The sequence below is a fragment of the Callithrix jacchus genome, chromosome 4 (genome assembly GCF_049354715.1).
Source record: "Callithrix jacchus isolate 240 chromosome 4, calJac240_pri, whole genome shotgun sequence".
In the NCBI taxonomy this organism is placed as follows: domain Eukaryota; kingdom Metazoa; phylum Chordata; class Mammalia; order Primates; family Cebidae; genus Callithrix; species Callithrix jacchus.
Genome location: NC_133505.1, coordinates 128,071,521 through 128,097,560, shown reverse-complemented (window position 1 = coordinate 128,097,560; position 26,040 = coordinate 128,071,521). Strand labels below are relative to the sequence as shown.

Sequence of the window (26,040 nt, the reverse complement as noted above, 5' to 3'; positions counted from 1 at the left end):
CTTAAACCAAGAAACTAAATGAGATCGTGACTCTGATAATACTCCTTTACTAAAGCATTGTTCTTCAGTCTGTACAAAGTCCAGTTGCAACTTCTTCCCTCCCACTCGGGTCCTAGAAACGTGAAGCCACAGATCTGCAATGAGAGGAAATAAGTCATCGCTACTCTAAAATTAAAGTACCTATTCCTGCTTTACAGTTTATCAGATGTTTTGTCCGGATGCTGATTGTTTTAAAACTTTGTCTAAACATAGTGTATTTCCTAAAGGAATATTAGCAAACCAATTGCTCGCTTCTAGTGACAACATCCTAAATTTTGTTAACATAGCAAAGATAAATGAGTAAACAGACACGGTGCTACTCAGTATGAGTATTTCTCAAGAAAGCTAAAGTCATAAACGAATATAACTTATGCTTTTAACTGTACCTTTTTAATTATCAATCATAACCAAGACCTACCTAGTGCTAAGTTCTTGGAAGTGAGAAACACTACCCTTCCAATAGCAAGCATAAAATTACCTTTTTTCCTAGTTTCTGATAAGATTATTTATGTATCAGTAAACAAAATCTTATGAACTTGATCAAATAAATTTCAGAATGTTCACTAATGTTCACTCTTTCTCTCAGTACCCTGCCCCCTGTCAGTTCTTACACATACTTGTGGTTTGATTTTCTTAGTGAAGAACAATTTCTAGCGATGGAAAGTTGTCTAAGCCACGATGTTTATTTTCTCAAGGTTGTTTTTTTGCTGTAAATTGAAAAGGAATCCACTTTTCTGGATTGAAGTTTTTGCCTTTGGGGATTACAACAGCTTTGCTCTATTTTTCCCCCTTGATTTTTAAGTTCCCCATACTTTCAGCCTCTTCCTGAATAAAGAATAATTATTTGATTGAAATTTACTTTGAGTGCACGACCAAAACAAAAATCTTTGAAGACGCTCAAAACAACACAGGAAATACTGAAGGACTAGTAGCTCAGACTCCTACAATTATTTAGATTTACAGAAGAAAATTAAATGAATCAGTATGTGTAATAAGGGCTCTTAAGATACTTTTAATGAAAAAGAAATTAGTCGATCCATCAGGTAAACATGGCAGTCTGGACCGTATTTAGGTAAATCGGAGATGGTGATTTCAATAACATAGGTCAACAAAGCACCATTAGTATTTTGGAGTTGTCTTGAGGAAACAGGTCTTACAAAGCACTGATTGTTCAATGGCAGCTGAGTCACATAGGAAATTATGAGCCTGAATCCTGTGAGATGCCATCAGGCCCAATAAATATTATGCTTTTCTTCTTCCATGTCTTTCAACACATCTGCATAATCTTGGTTGGAAGGTCATCCAGCTGCACTATGGGTAACCTTTGTTAATCTTTCCTATGAATAATTTTAGTCTTCCTCTTTTTAATTCATAATCCATGCAGAATTTTGGTCTTTTGTTTACTCTGGTTTACTGTATGATCTGATGAGGCAATGGACACACACTTACAATTCAAGAGTTTTAATTGGAAAAAAAAAAAAGAGAGAGAGAGTGTTGCCATTCATTCAATTAGCCTGGCTGTTAAAATAAGCTATGAGTAGCTATAAGTCATTGCAGTCAGGAAAATGTCTTTTTCTTACAGGGTTATGAAATGGTTTATAGTATGATTTTTGAAGTATTAATAGTTGATAAGATTCATAAAGATGGTATGATACACAGAAGGCAAATGTTTTTAAATATTTTTCAAGTGATTAGGACTAATGCTGTAGTGTGAGAAAAACAGCCTGAAGTGTTGGGCACAAAAGAGTAAAATGTCTGCAGAATTGTTAACACATAGTTCTCAGACTACTTGGAAAATGCCTGACTTTAAGAAGTAGTTTATGATCAAATAGCCTTTTTCTTTCTTTTTTTTTTAACTTAACTAGATTTTAGGTTGAGTTCTAGTACTGAATAAAACAACTTAAAAAAATCAGTTTGTAATATTTCTTGTTTTGTTTGATACATTGATTATAATACTGGCCTTTGATACTAGGCTCTAAGCCCTTCATCCAGACACTGGTGATACTGCTAACAGGCAAAAGGTAGATTCTTACACGGGCCATCCGGTCAGCAACCTGCCAAGCAATTACCTAATACCTGTTGTGTATACTGCATTAATGCCTTGAAAATTGTGTATATAGGCAGTAAAAGACACTGTCTTATCTTTGAGAAATTGCTAAACTCTTTGGCATAAAAGAATGAGTGGCTTTATTGCCTCTTCTTCCTCTAACCAGCTCTTAAATACTGTGCATATTTACTTCTTTGCCAGCATCTTCTGTGAGCATTTGTATCATTTCCCACCAAGACCAGTGGCCTGGGCTCCAACTGCCACACGAGTTAGTGTATCCAAGATTTCTGTTTCTGGTCTCAGATCCTTGCTCAAACGTCAGAGTTGCTTTCTGTTTTCTGGATAAATCTGTGCACATCTACTAAAAGCTCTTCAGCAACTTCAAGTTGATTTATATTCTCTATCTCATCCACTCGTTATCTTCTGCTTTTTTTTTTTTAACCAGAGGGAGTCTCACTCTGTCACCCAGGCTGGAGTGTAATGGCTGATCTGAGCTCACTGCAACCTCCGCCTCCCAGGTTCAAGCAATTCTCCTGTCTCAGCCTCCTGAGTAGCTGTGACTATAAGCGCATGCCACCATGCCTGGCTAATTTTTGTATTTTTAGTAAAGACAGAGTTTTACCATGTTGGTCAAGCTGTTCTCAAACTTCTGACCTCAAGTTGTCCGCCCGCTTTGGCTTCCCAAAGTGCTGGGATTACAGGCGTGAGCCACCATGCCCAGCCATCTTCTGCTTTTTAAAGTCTGTTCGTGGCTCACAAAATCAGGGAATTTGGAATTTTCCTTCTTACTCATATCTTCATTAAGATCTGCCCTTTCTCCCTCCAAACATCTCTCTATTAAAAGTCCCAGAGCGGTTAAGCATATGTTAACAGCTATGGTAGGCTTACTTAACTGGTCTCTCTTGTTCTAGTATCTCCCCTCTTCCATTCACCCATCTGTATTATTTTTCTAACATTCATATGCGAGCATTCATGTAGCTCCCACGGCAAAAAAAAAAAAAAAAAAAAAAAAAAAAACCTTTAATGGTTTCCACATGCCTACAGAAAACATCCCCAAATCTTTATCATGTTATAAAGTCTCTTTTCTGCCTAGCAACCATCTCTATTTCCAACCAGTTTTCCTAGTCTCTCTTTTCCCAGGGGCTTTTCCTGCTTCCACACTACAGAGTCTCAATTTTTGGAGCACATTAGAATTACATGGGGTTTTATAAAAATGTAGATTCCAAGACTCTAGAACCACAATCTTTTTAGTAGAGCATGGGAACCACTCATTTCTACTACTAACCTGCACTAGAATTCCCTCTCAGAGCTCATCCCTCACCCTCCACCCACCTTCTACTTAAAGGATAAATAGAAATCCAGAAAATTTCTACTTATCCTCTAAGATCTTGCTCAAATATTCTCTTCTCAGCATTCTCTTTCTACATAACTCACACAGTAGAAATCACTCTCAGTCATTGTGCTCATGGAACTTTAAATATTCAAATATATAGATTTAGAAATTATTTTTGTTAAAACCACACCTCCAATGCTCCCTTTTTCTTTTATGATTTCCCATAGTATTTACTGCCATCTGACATGTTAAATATTTTACATATTTATTTTCTTATGTTTGTCTCCTACCACTAGAATATACACTCCAGTGAATAATTTTCAACTCGTTATTCAATGACGAATGTCAAACAGACAAAAAAGTTTAAAGATATGCACAATAAACCATCTTATGAATCCTCATCATGCAAAGTGAGTAATTGCCACGCAGAGTCAATAATTGCTAATGTGTTGTCACTATTTGCTTCATCTCTCTACCCCGAAATAGATAAAGCTGAAAACTTCCACATTTTGTAAAATAAGTACAGATAATATCTTCCAATTATGTGCAATTTTTTCACAAATACAACCACTTGTTCACAAAGGAGAACTCAAAAAGGATGTTTTAAGAGTGAATTTGGGAGATTTTTTTGTTTGCTTTTAAAATAGAGTCCAGGGTGGTCTTGAACTCTTTGCCTCAGTCCAGGGTGGTCTCAAACTCTTGGCCTCAAGCAATGTTCCTGCCTTACCCTCCCAAAGTATTGGTAATACAGACATGAGCCACCAGACCTGACCAAAGGGTTAATTTGAATGTGTTTCTCCTGTTGAAGAAGACTATAAACTCTAGTAAAAAAAAAAAAAAAAAAAAAAAAAAAAACTACTTTCTGAATCATTTGACAGTAAATTGTATACTTCTTGAGAGTTCTTTCCTAGATACTTCATCATGTATCTCTTAGGAATAGCAGCTTTTACATAACCACATAATTTTGACACCTAGAAAATCAAAATAATCCCTTCATGTCAGCTAATAGCATTCCATTATCTGATTTTCAGCAGTTAAGATTTCTGTACATTTTCTTCACTGCTGTATCCCCAACAGCCTGAACAGTCACTGGCTCATAGCAAGTCTTAAATAAAAGATGTTTAAATTGGTAGATCTGTATCTCTGATTAAACTGAGTTTCTTTAAGGCAGAAACTATAAACTTTTTGTTCCAAGTCCCTAGCATAGTACCTGGAATATGGTAGCAACTTTATTAAATGTTTGTATAATTTAACTGAAAAGAAGGACACATTGTATTAATTATAGTTATAAGAGTTGGGGTGACATAGAATTAAGGCAAAATCAGAGAGGAAATAATTTAGGAAGAGAAAAGAAAGCTGATGTGTCTGAGAAGAGTTTGGATCCAAGTCTTAAAGGAAGTGGTGTCATCCAGCATGGCACAGAGGAAATCTCTGTTCTACAGATACAGATAATCTTTTTCTGACTTCTTATAAATAAAAGACCTTTGTCACAAAGGAGAACCTGTTAGACAGAAAGAAAGCTCAGTGTCTGTCACTGCTGTTGAAGACAGCTACTCAAGACCATGAAATAAGTAACATTGTCATGAACAAAAGATGGCAACATTTTCAGAAGATACTGTATCAAACCACACAGCATAACCTAATATTAAAATATGCTACTGATTTTAGTTGTCTTTCCTTAATTAATTTCTTTATAATATCCAATTACATGAGGGTTTTTTTTTTTTTTAATTTTGTGGACCCCACCCTGAACTAGGAGGCAGAAAATCTAGGATGTAACTCTGGTCCTGCCTAGGGAAAGGTGAGTAGCTTTCTGTCACCACTGCTCCGGGCCTTGGTTTCTTCTTTTTTTTTGAGACGGGAGTTTCGCTCTTGTTACCCAGGCTGGAGTGCAATGGTGCAATCACGGCTCACTGTAACCTCCGCCTCTTGGGTTCAGGCAATTCTCCTGCCTCAGCCTCCTGAGTAGCTGGGATTACAGGCACGCACCACCATGCCCAGCTAATTTTTTTGTAATTTTAGTAGAGACAGGGTTTCACCATGTTGACCAGGATGGTCTCGATCTCTTGACCTCGTGATCCACCCATCTCAGCCTCCCAAAGTGCTGGGATTACAGGCGTGAGCCACCGTGCCTGGCCTCTTCTTTTTTTTAAATAAAGAAGCTGAATTAGAATCAATAGTTTATAAATTGTGCTACAAATAAAATCCTTTTTACTCTGCAATTTATTGTGGGTCATGTTGTCAAAATTAAAAACGCAAAACAAGACACGTCAGAAATATTGCCTCTAATCTTGAACCTCAAAAATCTAGTCCCATACTTTAAATACTCTAAAACTCTCAGATTTTTTTTCTTGTAACTTCCGAGGGGCATTGTAAATATAAATAGAAAATATTTTTATAAAATATACGTGCATATTTTCTTTTTTAATGAAAATGAGGGATAGGTTATTTATATCGTTCTATGCTCTGCTTTCTACATTTCATGATATATCTTGGAAATTCTGTCAGTATGTAGATAACCCCATCTTCTTTAAAAGTTGCATAATACTCTATCCACAACTATTTATTTTACCAGTTCCCTATGATTGGACACTTTGTTTCAGTCTTTTGTACTTTTGTAATTATGAACGATAATTCAATGAATAAATGTGTAAATAAATGGTTTACAGAATTATATTTGTAGAATAGAGCCCCAGAACTGGAACTGATAGATTAAATAATATGTGCATTTATAATTTTTATTCTTGATAAATAGAGGTTCTTTCAACTTATAGTCTCAGTAGGAATGTAAAAAAATATAGAAAAGCTCATGTTTCCCCACACTTATGCCCATATGGTAGGTACACAATGAAACATTTTTATATGACATTTTGTTAAGTAAAACACAAAATGTTCTATTTTAATTTTCATTTCACTAATAATGAGTTGAGTTCCTGTATACAGTTGCATATATACATACACATTTCTATTGAATTATTTTTTATTTGAATCATACTAAATGTATAGACTATGCCTCAGTGACAAGTAAGATATTCGATGTTAAGTTTTATCTAAGTATGCAATATATTTTTCTATTAATTAATGTATTTTTTAACTCTCCCAATAGTGATTTAAAGTTTTCTTCATATTAATCTTACACATATCATGTACAGTTTATTCGTAGGTATTTCATCTGTTTTGATGGCATTGAAATAGGGTCTCCTCTAAAATATATCTCTAACTTTTCTGAATAACATGTACACACACACAGAGTACTGTTTTTCAGGTTTTTGTAAACCATGTGTTCCTATCCTTTAAAGATTTGTATGTCAGACTGTTGTTAGTTTTAAATTATTTTAAATACTCTTAATATGTTGAAAAATTTAACCATTTTTTTTATTTCCCAATATTTTTCTCCAGTTGGTTATTTTCTTTAGACTTTGTATATAGTGGAGTCTGTCTTAATTAATTAAATTACTCTAATTTATTATTTTATTCTTTAATATCTTTTTTTGATATTAAAAAAAAAACAAAGCAACCCGAAACATACCACGATATCCCCACCATGAAATAAATTGGTTATCAAAATTGAGAAGAAAGATCTTCCTCATTTCAAGACTATTTTTAAACTATCTTTAATATCTTTTGGATATTAATAAAAAGCCACAACATACCACAATATCCCCACCATGAAATAAATAGGATATCAAAATGGGGAAGAAAGATCTTCCCCGTTTCAAGACTATTTTTAAAACTCCTTCATGATTTCTTCTGTAGTAAAGTGCCACAACACATCATGTGAAAATACTATCTTCAACATAACACAAGTGACAGTGGGTTACCATCTTCACACAGCCTCATTTTCAAATATAGATTGACTGAATATCTTACTCCCAGTTAACGTCGGTTGAAACACAAAGAAGATAATAAACTGGGGAAGAGAATAGCAGGCAGCTCTGTCTCTGGAAATCTCTGCTTCCAGTCTTCCCAGGGGATGCCGACAAAATGGTTCAACTATGCTCCAGCATCCTGGAATTGCTGCTGCCAAACACAAACCAGGAATCTTCCCCGTTGATGTTTAGGAGGACTTGAACAACTGCCATGAGGGAATGACAAACTGTAGTCAGGTCTGGGTTTGGATAGTAAGGCTGAAATCCCAGAAATAAAATGTAGCCGACTAGTTACGCAAGCTTAATGCTGTTTTGGTCATTTAACTAACCACACAGTAATGCACATTTAAAACAACTTAAACAATTGAATTTAAACAATTGAATTTTGATATCCCATTTATTTCATGGTGGGGATATTATGGTATGTTGTGGGTTTTTTTTTTTTATTTCAACTTTTCAAGCTATAAAACATCAGGAATGTATTTATATAAAGCATGAAGTCTGCAAACACTTGACCTTTTTCAGATGGATACCAAATGTTCCTAATATTATTTACACCTAGGAATAATGTTCCCTATTGATACAAAATGCCACTATTATCATTTTCTATTCAAAGTATATAATAAATATATACAGTTTTTTCCTGGACTTTCTATTTTATCCATTGATATGTCCAGTCGCATGTTGTCACATTGTTTTATTCCTTGTAACTTTATAAGCATTTCCAACATCTTGCGAGCTATTAACAATCCCCACTACCAATTCTATTTTTCCTGTTACTTTTTATTTGTATGTATTTTTTAGAAAACTTGAAAACCATCTTGACCAGTTTCAATTCCTATTTCTTATGTAAGATACTGAATGTATGAATTATACCTTAATGAAAAGTGATGTGGTTGATGTTTCCTTTTATTATCTAAGTACACAATATATTTTGTTAATATTTTTTGCAGGTGCTTCCACAGAGATTTAAAGTTTTCTTGATATCCATCTTATACATAGCACATACTATACTCTTAGATATTTAATCTTTTCTAATAGTGTTAGTGTCTTCTAAAATGTTTCTGATTGTTGTCTGAATGCCAAATGATTTTATTCCAGAAAACTTACTGATTTTCTTTATTGCTTTTATAGATTTTTGGTTTTGTGTTTTAGCCATTTTCCTGAACTTTCCAGAAAGACAATAAAATTATGTACAATTGGTAGCTTTATCTCCTCCTTTCTAATATTTATAACTCTAATTTCTTCCTTTTGTCTAATATCAGGCTAGGACACCCAGTTCGATGTTAAATAATGATGGTTAGAGTGAATATTCTTGACTTTAATGCAACTTGTTTTAGTGTTTCACCATTAGGCATAATCCTAGTATTGGTGCTGAGGCAGGTATATTTTATTATGTCATAAAAATATCCATCTATTTCGATTTTAAATTTTTTATCAAAAATGAAATTTGACTGTTATAAAATACATTTTTTTCTGGTTTGGGTTTTTGTTTTGTTTCTTTTATTTCAAATACTGAAAAAGTTCTTTGGGCCCTGTGGGGTTCCCACGCTCACGGCTCCTTTCTCCCACACTTACTTCCTTTCTCCCCACAGCAAATCTATTTCAAAGACAGTACTTTTTTAAATGATTAACGTTGAGTCTCAACTGGCTCTGCAGAACCAGAGGACCTGTTTGCATCTTTCGTGTGGATGGAGTTTCTTTTATCTGACACCAGGTCTCCAGCCACACTGAAACAAAGCATTTATCTACAGAGCTCAGCTAGAACCCCTTATCTTCAGTCTACTCCACTTCCTTTCCCTCACGCCTACCCCACACAGCCACATGGTTAAGGAGGAGGATAGTTCAGGAATGTTTTTACCAGCTCCAAGCCCTATTTCCTATTCCTCCATATCTTTCCCACCCCATCCTCTCAACCCCACCCCAACCCCCAGGATTTCACTGAGATTTCTCCCAAATGTTATTTGGAAAAAAGGTAAAACATAAAGGTTCAAGGTTTTGATGCTCAGCCCAAGGGGCCCCATGTGCTGGGATACCAACGGGTAGGGGCTTCTGTCTCTTCAGCCTGCACCCGAGCCACCTCGTGACCCCTGGCTGCAAAAGCTCGGGTGTGGACTGGCGAGGAACGGGGGCAACTTCCCTGGACCTGGCAGAGCCCCGGGCAGCATCATTCAACCTGGCCACCGGCAAGCTTGCTGGGAGGAGCGAGGACTTTCTCTGGGGCAGATCCTGCGGGGTGGGGATGTGGTCACCAGTCACCAGGTTCTTGTCTGGTTCTGCACTTGGCAGCTGCTTATTCTTCATGTTGGCTTTGACCGTATCGTAGTCTCCTGATTCAAAGTACTTTTGCCCTTCCTGGAGTCTCTTTATGAGGAAGTTCGAGCCTCCAGGCTTTTGTCCTAGGCTTGGGTATTTGGCCTTTAGCTTTGCCTTTTCAACTCTCTCCGGGAGAATACCTTCTTTCTCCTGCGTGTCCTGCTTCTCGCCGGTCTGCTCCTCAGGGTTCTCTTCTCCTTGTTTCTGGGACATGGCAGGACTGGGGCTGTGGAGTGTAGGGCCCCGGAAAGTCAACCGGCAACCAGAGAAGGGAAGGGAGAGGGGAACGGGGACAACCTGCGCCGCTGCTCTGGCTCCTGTCACTAGGGTTGCTCCATAAAATCTTCTGTATTATCTTTGAAGATACTAAAAATGCTTTCTCACTCTTTTAGAATTAGGTTTGGTAAATTATATCTTCCTCCTAAATTGTCACCATAATCTAGATTTTCAAATTTCTTTGAAGTGGATTGGGAATTGAACAAAGTAATCTCATAAGATTACCTGCATGTCCTTTTTGTGTGTGATTATTTTCTAGTAATTTCTTATTTAGAGTATATAAGCTTTTTCCCCCCGTCTTGACTGAAGTAGATACAAGTGTATCTACTTTTTCCCCCAAAGAACTAACAAATCATTTTATTTATCAATTCTACCATCTTCTGATTCCTAATTACAAACCCACCCCTCACCCTCCACTTTCTTTTTTTTTTACATTAATTCCTTTCCTGTGCTTAATGTGGGTTAATTTGCTGCTTTCCTAGGCCTATAATGTCTTCCTTCCCTTGTCCCTGCTAGCATTCTACTCATATTTCTGCAACTCAGTTTAGAAAATAACTTCTCTGACACCTTCATCAGAGGCAGTCATGCCTTATCTTTGTTTATGTAGCATCTGTGCACATTTAATCTGCACCATCTTTTATATTTTATTTTAGTTATCTCTATAGCTTTCTTCTCTAACATCCTGCTTGTAAGATAGGACTCAAGAAATGTTTGATAATGAATCAATAATATAATAATCTCAATGGACATGTATAATACTTACCTTTCTTATTCATCATTTTGATCTACAGCTAGGATCTATATAGCTGAAAATTCAGTGAAATGAATTAGAGACAATGGACCATGAAGATCATTCTTCTCAGAGAAGTTCTTCATGTTATGTATCAGTGACTTCCTAATATAGCTTCCTACTTTTGAAGAAATTGAACTGAATTTATGCTAGTTTATAACAACAGAAAAGATGTCAAACTGTGGATCTGCTTATTCAAAGTAGACTGAATTTTATCATGCTATTTATCAACAAATAAAGTATTTATAATTATAAATTCTCTTTGGACCAATTTTCTTTAAAATAGTACATATATATATATATGGACTGAGTCTTGCTCTGTCACCAGGCTGGAGTGTAGTGGTGCAATCTTGGCTCACTGAGACATCCGCCTCCTGGGTTCAAGCAATTCTTCTGCCTCAGCCTCCTGAGTAGCTGGGACTACAGGTGTCTACCACCATACCCTGCTAACTTTTGTATTTTTAGTAGAGACGGAATTTCACCATGTTGGCCAGGATGGTCTTGATCTCTTGACCTCGTGATTTGCCTGCCTTGGCCTCCCAAAGTGCTGAGATTACAGGCATGAGCCACCATGCCTGGCTTCTTTAAACATTTTTATATTTAAGGCCATTCTTTGCTGCAAGTGAATCAGACTCCACCACTGTTCTGATTTAATATACTTCATAAAAACTTCTCTGTCCTTAGTCTACCTTTTTAAATTCAGCTCATTGAAGGCCCCAAATGTAGTTTGAGATAAATTCCTTTGACTAAAGATTACTTTTATCTCTCAAAATGGAAAGCTTTTAGAAAACAACACACACTATCAAATAATCAAAAAATAAATATAAAAATTCCGTGATGATTACATTTACTTGACTGTTTTCATAAAGTCTCTGGTTAACTGGGTCTTAAGAAAGGAAAATTAAGCAGTATATTGAGCAAAAGACATTGGAAAAGGAAAGGCTGAGGGAATAAAAGTTGTATTGCCTACAGATTTGCCCATCACTATCACTTTTAGCCCTATAGACCAAGCCATGCGTTAATGTAAAGTCCAGGACATCCAGCACATGTTGCTTAATACTCAAAAATCAATACAGCATCTATTTATTCAAATTAACAAATATTTATTAAATGGCTACTGTGTGTCAGGCACTGTTCTAGGTGCTTGGGATACATCTGTGAACCAAACATATTTTTATTCATGTCCTGTTGGAGCTCATATTCTACTGGGAAAGATAAATAATAAATAATAATGATAATAAATAAACAATTTATAGGCTGATTATGGTGGCCTATAACCCCAAGAGGTTGAGGCCACAGCCTAGGTGACAGAGAGAGACCCTTTCTCTTAAAAATAAATAAATGAGAGAGAGAGAGAGAGAGAGAGAGAGAGAGAGAAACAGAGAGAGAGAGAGAAACAGAGAGAGAAAGGGAGAGACTGGGCTTCGTGGCTCATGCCTGTAATCCCAGTACTTTGGGAGGCTGAGGCCAGGAGTCCAAGGTGGCAGTGAGCTGTGATTGCACACTGCACTCTTATCTTAGGCAACAGAGTGAGATCATGTCTCAAAACAAACCAAAAAAAATTATAAATAGTTTTTTTGGAGGGTGGTGAGTGCTATGGAAAAATTGAGCCATTTAAAGGAAGAATCACACAATTTAAGGGGTGAATCAAGGGTACCAGAGGTGGGGCAAGTTGCCATTTTAAATAAGATTGTCATAGTAAGCCTCACTGAGTAGGTACATTTGAGCAAAAATGTTTAAGTGTTAAGGCAGTTGACCATGTGACTATCCAGAGGATATAGTATTTTTAGTGCAGAGGCGTAAGGCGGGGACATGCTTGGCATGTTCAAGAAGCACAGGGAGACCATTGTGGTCAGAAATGAGTAAGGGAAGTAAAGAGTAGAGAAAGGAGATGAGATCAGAGAGATACTGGCATGAGGGGTAGAGAGGATGGACTTGTAGGCATTGGCTTTTACCCTGAGTGTGATATGAAATCACTGGAAAGCTTTAAGCAGAGAACTGATGTAATCTGACTTATGCTTACTCTGGCTCTCTATAAAGAGTAAACTACAGTAAGGCAAGAGTAAATCAGGTAAGAAATTGTTGCAATAATCTCAGTAAAAATGATGGCTTCTGAACTGGAATAGGACCACAGGAAGTAGTAAGAGACCCGGTATATTTTGAAGATAGGGGCAACAGGATTAGGTTGAGGGCAGACGAGTTAGGTGTGCGATATAAAAGAAAGAGAAGAAAAAAAGTTAACTCCAGAAATTTGGCCTGGAATCATTATTTAATGACAAGATGAAGACTGAAAGTAGATACCTTAAGGGGGCAGAAAACGAGAAGTCCCATTTGGGAAGTGTTAAGTGTGAGGTATCTGTTAGCTATTCAAATGGAGGTTTTTCAGTTAGGAATTTAGCATATAAGTCTGAAGTTCAAGAAAAAAGTCTGGGCTAGAGACCAAAATTTGAGTATCTATGACATAAAGATGGAATTTAACTTCACAAGGCTGGTTGAGATGGCAAGGAAGGGAATGTAGATGAGAAGAGAAAGAACTCAACTCTGAAGAACTTCAACATCGAGCATTCAGAGAGAAGAGGAGAAGCAAGTCAGAGGACATCCAAAAAGCAGCAACCAGCGGCGTGGGAGGAAAACCAAGAGAGTACAGTGTCCTTGAAACCAAGAGAAAAAGTGTATCCAGAAAAAGCTTGTCCAACTCGTGGCCCATGGTTTGCATGTAGCTCGAGACAGCTTTGAATGCAGCCGACATAAATTCATAAATGTTCTTAAAACATCATGAGATTTTTTTTTTTTTGCCATTTAGCTCATCAGCCATTGTTAATGTTAGCGGATTTATGTGTGACCAAGGGAAGCCAAAACATTGGATACCCCTCGATCTAGAAGGAAGATCTTAACTATGTCAGATGCAGCTGGTATGTCAAGTAAGATGAGTCCTGAGAATGGAGCATGGCATTCAGCAGCATGATGTCATTGGTAACCACAGCAACAGTGGATGCATGAAAGGACCAAAATCCTGATGGGAGGGGGTTTAGTAGGTAGAGGAAGACACTGAGTATAGACAACTATTTCATAGAAGTAGCTACAATTACTATGTCTGCTTTAAGAGTCCCAGAGAGATTTCGTACCCACCCAAATTCATATAATAGTAGCCAGGGGAGCTGAGTTTTTTTGAATCCAGAATCTGCTCTTTGTGCTACTATCCCATACTACCTGCAATCTGCCCTCCTCACAGACATAATAATTCAGTGAAAGAAGAAGCATAGACTAGAAGTTTCTATTTATTTCTTGTTTTCTGTGTTTTCCCACCAAAACTTCAGACAAGTGTCCCTATGACCATCCACAGAATAAGTTTTCTCACTTTCCACTTTCATCTTTCCTGGGCCTTCTTACTTCGATTATGGAACCATTTATCATTTATTCTATCTCATCTGATACTCTTCTCTTTAGGAAAAAAAAAAAAAACTCCTGGCTAGGTGTGGTGGCTCACTCCTGTATTCCCAGCATTTTGGGAAGCCAAGACAAGAGGACTGCTTGAGCCCAGGAGTTCAAGACCAGACTGGGCAACATCGGGAGACACTATCTCTACAGAAAAATTTTAAAAATTGAAAAACAAAATCCCTTTATTACTTCTATTCCAAGTTACCATATTCACAGTTTCCACTTCACTGAATCCAAATTTCATTTCCCACTGACCTAAGAATCAGTGTCCTTCAGTCTATTTCCACCATCCAATAGAGTTTGTCTACAAAAACCTGTAGCAAGTCCACCACTGATTCTGCTTGGGAGGTAACACACCTCATGTAGTTGGAAGATAGAGTGAAGAATCTTTGTGTGCATGTATGTGGGTTGAGGGTAAAGGGAGTGGCAGGCAAGCTGAAAACCAAGAGGGAAATCAAAATCCCAGAGAAAGTTAGGTTTACTGTGACCTCCCTAGCAGGGTTGGCAGAAAATGGGTTCAAGGGTGGGAACAAACAATATGGTCCCTAGTGTGACAAAGACATGTAGTGGAAAATAGAGTTTCACACCAAAAGACTTGCAGGTTTACAATGCAGAGATGGGGAGTGAGTTGGATAATCACAGACTTAGGCCAATGACATGGCAAGGAATGTCGCAAAAATGTGCCCACAAGCACAGATGACTTGGTACAAAGTGCTCTGCCTTTATTTCTTGCCTTATGGCTTGACTTCAAGTAGCTAGGGCTCAGTTGTTTGATAAAACACTCCCCAAACCTTTCTTTCTAACTGGAAATTCCTTGTCACAATGACAAGCTCAAAATAAATTGAACTTCTATTCTATAATGTACTCTGTTTTGCATCAGTTGAAATGCTGATTTCTTCACAGAAATTATTATCCTTTATGGACACAATGGTCCTAGTCATGGTATACATCTCAGAAATTCATTACTGATTTGTGAATTTTTCAGCCTGTTTCTTCATATGCTGACCTCTTCCCTTGTGTATTGCCTGCCCTAGCTTCATGAAAGCTCATGACTCATGAACTTCTGAGTCATGCTCTGAAGTTATGTGAATTAGTCTTAATTTAGTACTTTCCAGTTATCAGTGTAAGCCCTGCCTGCTGAGAGCTTTGTTTTGTCTTCCTTCCTAGCACTTGGAGTTCTCTTAATTGGTAGTTGATAACTTCCACAGTGAGTATTTTACATGAGGCAGTAAAAGTTGGCCCGATGGCAAACAAAAAGAACAAATTAAATTGGCACTGAGAGGAAATCGTACTATGTAAGACACTAATACCCAGAAAAGCCAAGATTTTGTAGATAAAAAGTTTCTTGTTTACATCGTTATAAAGTAATTAAGGTTACCTTCTAACAGCAGATCACAAATGAAGATGACAACTCTAGAGAATTTAATAAATAAGAGTGGGGAGACAGGATAATTTATTCTCTTACATCAAAGTAACAGGAGAAACTCTGTTCATTCACAGCCATATGTGTCAATGAGATTAAATTATTGCACCAGAGAGGAAGTATTAGGTTAAATAAGTGGATAACATGCATGCACCAAGTGTTCCTACAATTGGGGCCCCAGGTGGAATATAATCTGAGATTATAACATCATTTTATGTCTTCACACTGTATAATGTTTAAAAGCCTTTAGGAACTAATAGCATCTGAAAACCAGAGAAACATGCCAATGAATGAGTGATCGGGTTTAGGAAACATGTAGACAATGATCCACGGAATTCACTTCTGTGTTAGAACAGACAGCAACTCATTTCATTGTTAAGGAGTTTTAAAGAAGGATCTTGAAATAGTGCCTAGCATTTCCTTTTTTTTCTTTATTTGTAGAGATGAGGCTTCACTTGTTGCCCAGGTGGGTGTCAAACACCTGACTTCAAGTGATCCTCCCACCTTGGGCTCCTAATGTGCTGGGATTACAGGATGGACCACAGTGCCCAGCATTTTCTTTCTTTCTTCACTGTTCTAGATGTATTTAACTTTCACAGGTTTTCTGTGGGCGTGATTTTTTTTTTTTTTTGAGACAGAGTCTCACTCTGACATCCAGGACTAAGTGCAGTAGCACGATCACAGCTCACTGCAGTCTTGACCTCACAGGCTAGAGCACTCCTCCCACCTCAGTGTCCTGAGTAGCTAGGACCACAGGCATGTGCCACCACCCCCAGCTAACTTTTTGTTTATTTTTTGAGAGATGGTTCTTACTATGTGTCTGGGCTAGTCTCAAACGCTTAGCCTCAAGCAATCCTCCCACCTCAGCTTCCCAAATGGCTGGGATTACAGGTATGAGCCACCACACCTTGCCAGTGGTCATTTTTTTAGAAAAGACAAGATTTCACACATTTTTAAGTTTTGTAAGTAAAAAAGTCTTCAAATCCTGGGAATTCTACAATCTCTTACTCATTCATGATAGTTTTTTCCCTTTAGAGACAGGATCTTGCTCTGTTTCCCAGGCTAGAGTAACACTGGCACAATCATAGCTTGCCACAGCCTCAAACTCCTAGGGTCAAGGTATCCTTCTGCCCCAGCCTCTTGAGTAAGCATACATCATTACACCCGGCTAATTTGTTTTGTTTTGTTTTGTTTTGGTAGAGATGATCTCACTATGTCACCCTGTCTAGTCTCAGACTCTTGGCCTCAAGTGATCCTTCCACCTTGGCCTTCCAAAGTGCTAGCATTAGAGCATGAGCCACCAAAGACAACCCATTCATAATAGTTTTACACAAAGTTAATACTTTATTATTCACTCCCAACGGATAATCCAGACTGAATTTTTATTTGAGCTTGTAATATATCATTCTTCTCCTTCAGAAAATTCATTTACTTTTGGTCTATATTAAGATGTTAATAAAAGAAGGCCAAAAGTTTCTTAGCATCTGGGATTAAGTGAATATGTGTTTCTGTCTTTATATATTACATATGTGACTATAAATCAGAAGTAGATTGCTGTCCAATAGGTATGTATTACATTACATTAGAGTTTAACAAAATGTATCTATTTCGCTTTCCTTTCTTCTTCCTTCCCTTTACCTTTTTCTTTAAAAATATTCATGAAGTCACCATGATTGTCTATGCACTGTGAGAGATGTCATAAATAAAGTGCTAAGCAAGAAAGACAAACATATCCCTTGATCTCCTGGACCTTAGCATCTAGAGAGATAGCTGATTATTGTTTGTTTGGTTTCTTTCCCGAGGCAGGTCTTGCTGTATTGCCTAGGCTGGATTTCAGTGGCGCAATCAAGGCTCACTGCAGCCTCGATCTCTTGGGAGATATAGCTGAGTATTGAAGAAATCTCTATATAATCCCAATTGTCACTGTCATGATAGCAAATATAAAGAGATATGTATATTAATTTATGAGTCAGCCTTCCCTGAGAGAAGAGCATAGCTAGACCTGAAATATAAGGAGAATATGAGGGAGGAGATTTGGGGGTGGATACATTCCAAGCTGAAGTTAATACACTGGTCAGGATTGTGAACAAGCTTGAGAGGCTCTGTCCTTCCCTTGAACCCAAACCTGGAGATGCCACAAAGTTAGAAAGGACTTTGATGGATCCTGGAACTTAAATCAAAGACTGTAAAAAGCCCATGGAGAATCAGAAGGTAAGTCAAACCCCACAGAACCTAGAGGAAAGCTTCATAGTTCTGTGCTTCTCTTCACATTTACTGGCCAACTCACTTGCACTGCTTACTCTGCCATACTTGATTCAAGGGGTAGGCAGGAAATATAAGCTCCAGACTGGCACCAGCCAGGGAAGTCAGTCCTTCTAGGAACCATGGGACTCTAAGTGAGTAGGAAGTATAGAATAACCACCTAATGCAGGACTAAATGTCTTCTTATCACCATCGCTTAGTCCCTACTGAGTAGCTACAAGAGAAAGAAGCAGCCCCCAGAAAAGAGCAGGTTGGGGAGAAATAAAGGCAGGTTACAGAATGCAAAATCAGAGGCTCTTTCCCCTATGGTAGCCACCCTCTAACACACATGTACACTTTCATCAAGAGGAGTGTCAGCTAGGATCCAAGCCATCATCCCTCCCTTCAGGTAAATATCACCAGTCAAGGAAGATGGTGATTCCACAGATATGAACACACAGGAAAAGCCAATATCTGAGGAGTACAAATGCAAGCTCTGTGAAAAAAAGACTCAACCTATCCATGAGAAAACAAAACTAATGGATCTGATTGAATAAGATTAAATAAGACTTAATGGTTCTTAAGATTCATAAGATTAAAATACTCATAATAACTTCTTTATCAAGGAGAGAATGTTGAAAACATCAAGGAGTTAAGAAGATCTAAGTAGAGATATTAGCATGAAAAATATAATGTTGAAATAAAGGATTTAGCTGGGCATGGTGGCTCATGCCTGTAATCCCAGCACTTTGGGAGGCTGAGGTGGGAGGATTACTTGAGCCCAGCCTGGACAACATAGTGAGACTCCATCCCTACTTGGGAGGCTGAGGTGGGAGGATCGTTTGAGTCCATAAGGTAGAGGCTGCACTGAGCCATGATTGCAGCACTACACATCAACCTGGGTGACAGTGAGGCCCCATTTCAAAAATAAAAAAATAAAATAAATGAATAAACGAAGGGCGTAATATCTTAGGGAGATTGAGAAAAGAAAGTATGAGAAATTATTTCAGCCAAAGTTTGCAAGTGACTCATCTGGTTAATATTGAGAGTCCTATACAAACAGATTTTTTCTATTCAGTCATTCAATTCAATTTAGATAAGGTATTTAAGAAATCCTCAAACCTTTCTCTATGGCTCATTTTTTAGTGGAAAAAAAAACAGGTAATTTTATATAAAAAGCATTTTTGTAAATAACACAAATAGTACATAAATACATGATTACTGTATAAACTTCAACAAAGAATTCTGTAGAAGGAAAATAAAATTTTCACCTCAACATCATTCTCAACACACAGTTTGCTTTTCCTTTTCTTTAACATGAATAGGGCAACATCATGGTATTCTTTTGCTTTTTTCATTAAAAATTATGTATTTTAAATACATCTCTCATATATATATATTTCTGTGTATTTATATCTCATCTTTTCTTTTTTTAAATTAGCTTTTTTGTGTCTTTTTATTTTATAATTTTGAAAGTATTCATGGTTATATACTTATGAAAAAATCAAACAACACGAAAGTGTGTGTAGAGCAAAGTCAAAATTTCCTTTCATCTGTCTCTTTATCCATTTATCCATTTACACACACACACATGAATATATGTATATGTGCATGCATGTATGTATATATTTTCACTGTTGTGGATTTGGGGACTAGGAAGATAAAAAGTAAGCTTCCACACCAGATAGGTGCAGTAGAAAGACTCTAGTTTCCATTTCATGCTATTATATAAATTTAACCTCTTATAGTTTGGATATAAACAGAATCAGATGATATATCCGACCCCATAATTTACTGGATGACTGAGTAGTATTTCTTGGCAACCATCTCAGGTGGGTATATGGAACTAACTTATACTACTAATGAATGAAAATTCTCAGGTTTACCATTTCAACAAAGATAGCCTCTAGGTATTTTACCAGAGCTATATGGAACTGTATTAGCTTGATCTTTCTTCTAAAGATAACCACTTGTTTGCTGGAAAATTATTTTCCTGAATGAACAGTAATAATACTGTGTCTAGAACAAACAGTAGCAAACCATATACAGTACTGGAGTATTTCTTTCCTTGGAATTTATGGAATTTATTAATAGTACATTCCATCCTCAGGCAATTCTTGACCTCTCCAAATATTGTAGTTTAAAAACTAAAATGAAATATGCTGGAATTTCAAGTAATTATTAGAGAACTTTCTACCAAAGAAAATTAAAGAACATATGGGGGATTTTACAAACACAGAAAAACACATAGTTATGATAACCATTTGATTTTAATAGTCACTACAATTCAGAAGCAGTCTTCCTTTTTATTCCTATTATTTTTATTGAAATAATATGGCTTTTCTGTTGAATATGTCTCTGGTTTAGTTTAATAATTTAGTTAGTTAATGATGACCTACTGGTTTGTTTTTCCAGAATTTTTACTAGTATAGTCAGGAAGTTTTCTAGAATCACTGAAAAAATCAGAAGATACAATGTTATTTCAGTTTGGTTCTTCAAATATAGGTTTTCATTCTTTTTAATACTGGGCATTAAACAAGCCAAAGTTTGTTACACTTAATAAATCTCATCCTATTCAAAAATATTCAAAAGTTTTACAGAAAACTTTTTCAATTACTATTTTCCCATTACTTTATCTTCTGAGATACAGTGACAAAGGGAAAAAAGAAGAAACAAAACTATAAAATGGAGTCAGGCACAGTAGTTCATGGCTATATTCCCAGCACTTTGAGAGGCAGAGGCAGGGGGATCCCTTGAGCTCAGGAGTTTGAGACCAGCCTGGGCAACAAAGTGAGACCTCATCTTTAATAAAAATTAAAAAATAATAATAAAGGGCATGGTAGCACACACCTGTAGTTCTAGCTACCTGGGGGGCTGAGGTGAGCATATGGATTGAGCCCAGGAAGTCAAGGCTGCAGTGATCCCTGATCATGTCACTATACTCCAGCCTAGGTGACAGAGCAAGGCCCTGTCTCAAAAACAAACAAACAAAAAGCAAACCAACAAAAAACTATAAAATGTAAAGATAGGGAAATGGAGAGTTTCATGTGCAGTTCAGTGTATCTAATAAAGGACAGAAAATACTGCTACTAACAAATGATTAAGCAAAAGTTAAATTAATCCCATGTTTGTATTGCCTTTATTCAAAAAATAATTATTATTCCTCCTCTCTTTTCTCCAGTTGAATATTCCACTATAGTTACCTTTGTGTTGTCACTGCTACTAGATCTGGATCCTTATGAAGAGGGTAAATCTCTTATTCCTCTTTATCTCATCACAATGGGACACGCAGAGCACCTAGTACTCAGCACATTATTAGTTGAGTTAATGAAGTAGAAAATTTATTTTTTTTCTTAGTATCATCTTCAGGTTGGGACAAGAAAATGAACATGATTTTATTTTGCAACATATTTCTCCTGGGTAGTAAAAGGATTTGTGGTTCTTCTAATTGTTTGTGCATATAATGCCCCAGTTGACATAAATTCATTTCTATTCTGCCACTGGGGACACCAAATGTCTCTATTTTGAAATCTTAAGAAAAACAATACTATTTACCTTTGACTCATATATGTCAAGCTTGTCCTTGGAATATTGTGTAATTACAGGAATAAACTACAAAGATATTATCTTTCATTTATAGGAGGCTCTATGGTTTATAAAGCATTTTTACATATATTATTTTATTTCTTCATAATAGCCTTGTGATGTAGATAAAGCAGGGATTACTATTATCCTCTCTGATTTGGTTTCTTGTCTCTGAATGTCCTTACAAAATGAACCTACATTTTTTACTTTGTGTTATGGAAAGAATTAATGCCTTTAAACACCAAGTTAAATGGTCCAGATTGGGCAAATGATTTGTTTAAAATCTCACAGATGGACTTTACACAGCAGATTCCAAACCCCAAAATACACACCTTTTGGCTCATAGTCATTTAGTTCCCTACATCCTCAACCAATTTCCCCTTGTCCCACCTTCCTTCCCCTGACTCCCTTCACTTAACTTAAATATATGCATATTCTAGAGCAATTAATTGAAAAATTCCTTGTGATTTGCCTATATTGTTTTCTTCCAGCCCATTAAACTATATATAATCTTCCCTAGAAATTGAATTAAGCTTCTTTAAGTGATAGAAGCAATTCCATGTTAACACAGCGATAAACAGTAATAACACAGTCTGTAATGCACTGACCCTGTTCTGTGTACTTTAACAAATTTACAATTTAATTCTCACCACAGCCTAATAAGGTAGACACTGTTATTAGCCCCATTCTATAGGTGGGAACACTGTACAATCAGAAAGATTGAGTCATTTGCCCAAATTTATCCAATTATTAAGTGACAGAGCCAAGATTTAAACCTTGACAATGGAGTTCTTATGAGCTATTAGCCATTATGCTATAATGCCTTTCTATGGTTATAAAAACTTGATTACACAAATTCCACATATTTACCCTATGCTAATGCAACGCTTAGGAGAAAAGCAATAGTGAACTTCCACATACCTTTTATCAGGGCCTCTACCAGCCATGCTATCAGCAGTGACTAGGTTTCTCGGCACAATGAATAGCATTATTGCTGTTCCGGGAAAAAATATGAAAACTTGGAAATAAGGTAGAAGGTTGATTACATGACCTTTCAATGTCACATTGGAGCATTGTTTAATAGGGTCACCCAAGAATTATTAAAATCTAATGCAATGGCCCTTTCCTTGATATAACCTTTATTACTAATTAGAGCCTAAACTCTATGATATTACATGTTACCTTGTAAATATTATCTGGTAGAGATGCAGACAATTTCTATCTGGTTGAAATTATAACCCCAAAGGATACAGTTTCATTGCACTTTAGAATATTAACATGTTTGTATCTAACCTAGAAATCCAGCAGTCTTTTTGTTCAGTGCATATCATTACTTAGTTCTTCAAATGTTCTTTGAGCCAACTTACCATCCTGTTCCCTAATTAATGAGGTAAATAGATCTTTGATATATGCTTATTCTTTATTTGGATAATATTCATGTTTTTTAGTGTTTTTAAAAATTATACTTGGAAATCACCATGCTTTCTTTTCTGCAAGCTTTTATGAGTCAATTATGAGAAAACACAGAAAAGCCTTTTATATACAAAATAAAAGCATTTAATGATCTATTAAATCAGTGTGTCCTAGTTATTAATTCTTGAAGGACAACTACTCACAAGTCCCAGAGTTCTGCAACACCTCAAAGTAACACTATTCAGCATTTTGCTGAGTATGGACAAAAGTATAAATAGTATCAGACTATAATAGAGGAAAGTGGGGGTACTGGAAGAACAAATACTCCCAACCACAGAGCGCCGTCATTTCATCTTTTCTCCCCAAGTTTAAAATGAAACATATATAAGCCTGTAATCCCAGCACTTTGGGAGGCCGAGGCGGGTGGATCACAAGGTCAACAGATCGAGACCATCTTGGTCAACATGGTGAAACCCCGTCTCTACTAAAATTACAAAAAATTAGCTGAGCACGGTGGTGCGTGCCTGTAATCCCAGCTGCTCGGGAGGCTGAGGCAGGAGAATTGCCTGAACTCAGGAGGCAGAGATTGCGGTGAGCGGAGATCGCGCCATTGCACTCCAGCCTGGGTAACAAGAGCGAAACTCCGTCTCAAAAAAAAAAAAAAAAAAAAAAAAAAAAAAGAAACATATATAACATGTGGACACTTCAAGACAAAGACAAAGAAATGACAGCCCACTTATGAAACACAGACATAAACAATGTGTTTAAATAGTCACCATATCAAGACAAAACCCAACTTTGGTGAGAACAAGGTTAATTCTAGTAGTACTTTTCCTGTGTGTTTGGCTGTTGTCTTTCTCACTACGTAGAGAACATTTCTCATAAGCAAGTTTCAGGGCTCTCTACCCTAGTTTCAGAATGATTTAGAGCCATATAGAAAGAAAAGATGCCAGGCACAGTGGGTCATGCCTATAACTGCCACACTCTGAGAGACCAAAGCGGGAGGATCACTTGAGCCCAGAGTTCAAAACCAGCCTGGGCAGCATAGTGAGAACTCATACAAAAGCTAAAATTTTAGTAGGGGGTGGTGGTGCATGCCTGTAGTCGCAGCTATTCAGGAGACTGAAGTGCGAGGATCGCTTGAGCCTGGGAGGTTGAGCCCACAGTGAGCCGTGATCATGCCACTAAGCTCCAACCTGGACAACAGAGCAAAACCCTGTCTCAAATTTAAACAAACAAACAAAAAAAACCTCTCAAGTAATTAGCATCAAACTTCCATTTCCCCTGAGATAGGAGGATTCAATATTTTTAACTAGTAAAGTCAGGGGTGAGCCAAGCTTTAGATAACAGAAGAATGTTTCCTGTTAACTTAAAACCTGATGCTAAAGAAAGCCAAAGAATAAATGAGATCAAATTTAAGGCTCTTATATTGCCCAGAATGTAGAAAATATTTGGATTACTTTTGACTTCTGTAAATCAAGAAAACCATAAAAAGAGTAGTGAAGTGGTTAACGTAGTATCATGGGGAGAGACCAGGAATTGCCAAGAATTAAGAAGTGTCCATACTGTGTTGCTGTCCCTTTATCTGTTCATTAATTTTTAGCTGTTAATTAGCATATAGACTATTATAATGGAAATCTTCTGATATTTAACAGCCCTATTTAACGAAAGTCACCTATCATTATCAAAACTATTGGTGACTAAAAAATTAGTATCTAATGCTGATAAAGTGAAACTCTAAAGTTAAGGAATATTTTAAGTTCTTCATAACAGAATTCTGTGACAAAACATTTAACTTTACAGTAAGTCATCACATCTGGCTCTTTTTTTATTTTTGTAGAGACAGAGTCTCGCCATGTTGCCCAAGCGGTCTTGAACTCCTGGGCTCAAGCTGTCTTCCTGCCTTGGCTGCCCAAATTGCGGGAATTACAGGTGTCAACCACCATACCTGGCTTAACTCTTTTTTACTTAACTGGTTTGTGCTGGAATTACTGTCTCATGTAACAAAAAAATCCTAACTGGTATAGATCACATACAGGATAAAGAATTATTCTCTTCGATGGCTCACGCCTGTAATCCCAGCACTTTGGGAGGCCGAGGCGGGTGGATCACAAGGTCAAGAGATCGAGACCATCCTGGTCAACATGGTGAAACCCCGTCTCTACTAAAAATACAAAAAATTAGCTGGGCATGGTGGCGTGTGACTGTAATCCCAGCTACTCGGGAGGCTGAGGCAGGAGAATTGCCTGAACCCAGGAGGTGGAGGTTGCGGTGAGCCGAGATCGAGTTATTGCACTCCAGCCTGGGTAACAAGAGCGAAACTCCATCTCAGAAAAAAAAAAAAAAGAAAAAAAAAGAATTATTCTCTTTTGTCCCATCTAAAGCTGCATATATATGTCCTACATGTCATGCTACCCAGAGGAAGGGCATGGGTCAGTTAAGAAAGAGGCAGAATACAGCCACATGTAATAAATCAATTATATTCTTCTGAATGGGGCACTGTTCTTTTCTTGGTAACTGTGCCAGAATCAGAATTACCTAGAAGCTCTGATAAAGTGCAAGTTACTAGGCCTCACACCCTTGCTTTTTATTAAGCAAGTGTGATGCTTAATTTTATGTGCCAACTTGGGTGAACTGTGGGGTACTCAAACATTGTTTCTGGGTGTGTTTGGGAGGATGTTTCTGGATGAAATTAGCATTTGAGTCAGTGGACTCAGTAAAGTAGACTGTTCTCCCCGATGTGGTTGGGCATCATCCAATCCATGGAGGGCCTGATGCCAGGCACAGTGGGTCATGCCTATAACTGCAACACTTTGAGAGACAAAAGCAGGAGGATTGCTTGAGCCCAGAGTTCAAAACCAGCCTGGGCAGCATAGTGAGAGGAAGGCTGAGGAAGGAGGAATTTCCCCTTTGTTCCTGCCTAACTTCTTGAGCTTGGGTGTATCATTTCATCTTCTCCTGTCCTCAGGTTTGGTTATCTGTCATTGGCTTCCAGTGGCCTTCAGACTCAGACTGAATTATACCACCATCTTTTCTGGATCTCCAGTGGGCAGATGGCAGGCAGATTGTGGCGCTTCTTGGCCTCCATAATCATGTGAGCCAATTCCTATAACAAATCTTCAGATTTATAGATATAGATACAGATATAAATGTTCTGTTTTTCTGGAGAATCCTGACTAATACAGCAAGTCTGAGATGGTGCCCACAAATACGCATTTCTAACAAGTTCCTAGGTGATGCTGATGCTGCTAATCACTAGGTTACATGGAA

The 26,040-nt window shown here is 37.2% G+C and overlaps 1 pseudogene; it reads right to left on the bottom strand.

The window, feature by feature from the left end:
* Positions 1-9,455: 9,455 nt before the first annotated feature.
* On the bottom strand, positions 9,456-9,817 carry LOC100385680 (endosulfine alpha pseudogene; annotated as a pseudogene).
* Between the last annotated feature and the right edge of the window lie 16,223 nt (positions 9,818-26,040).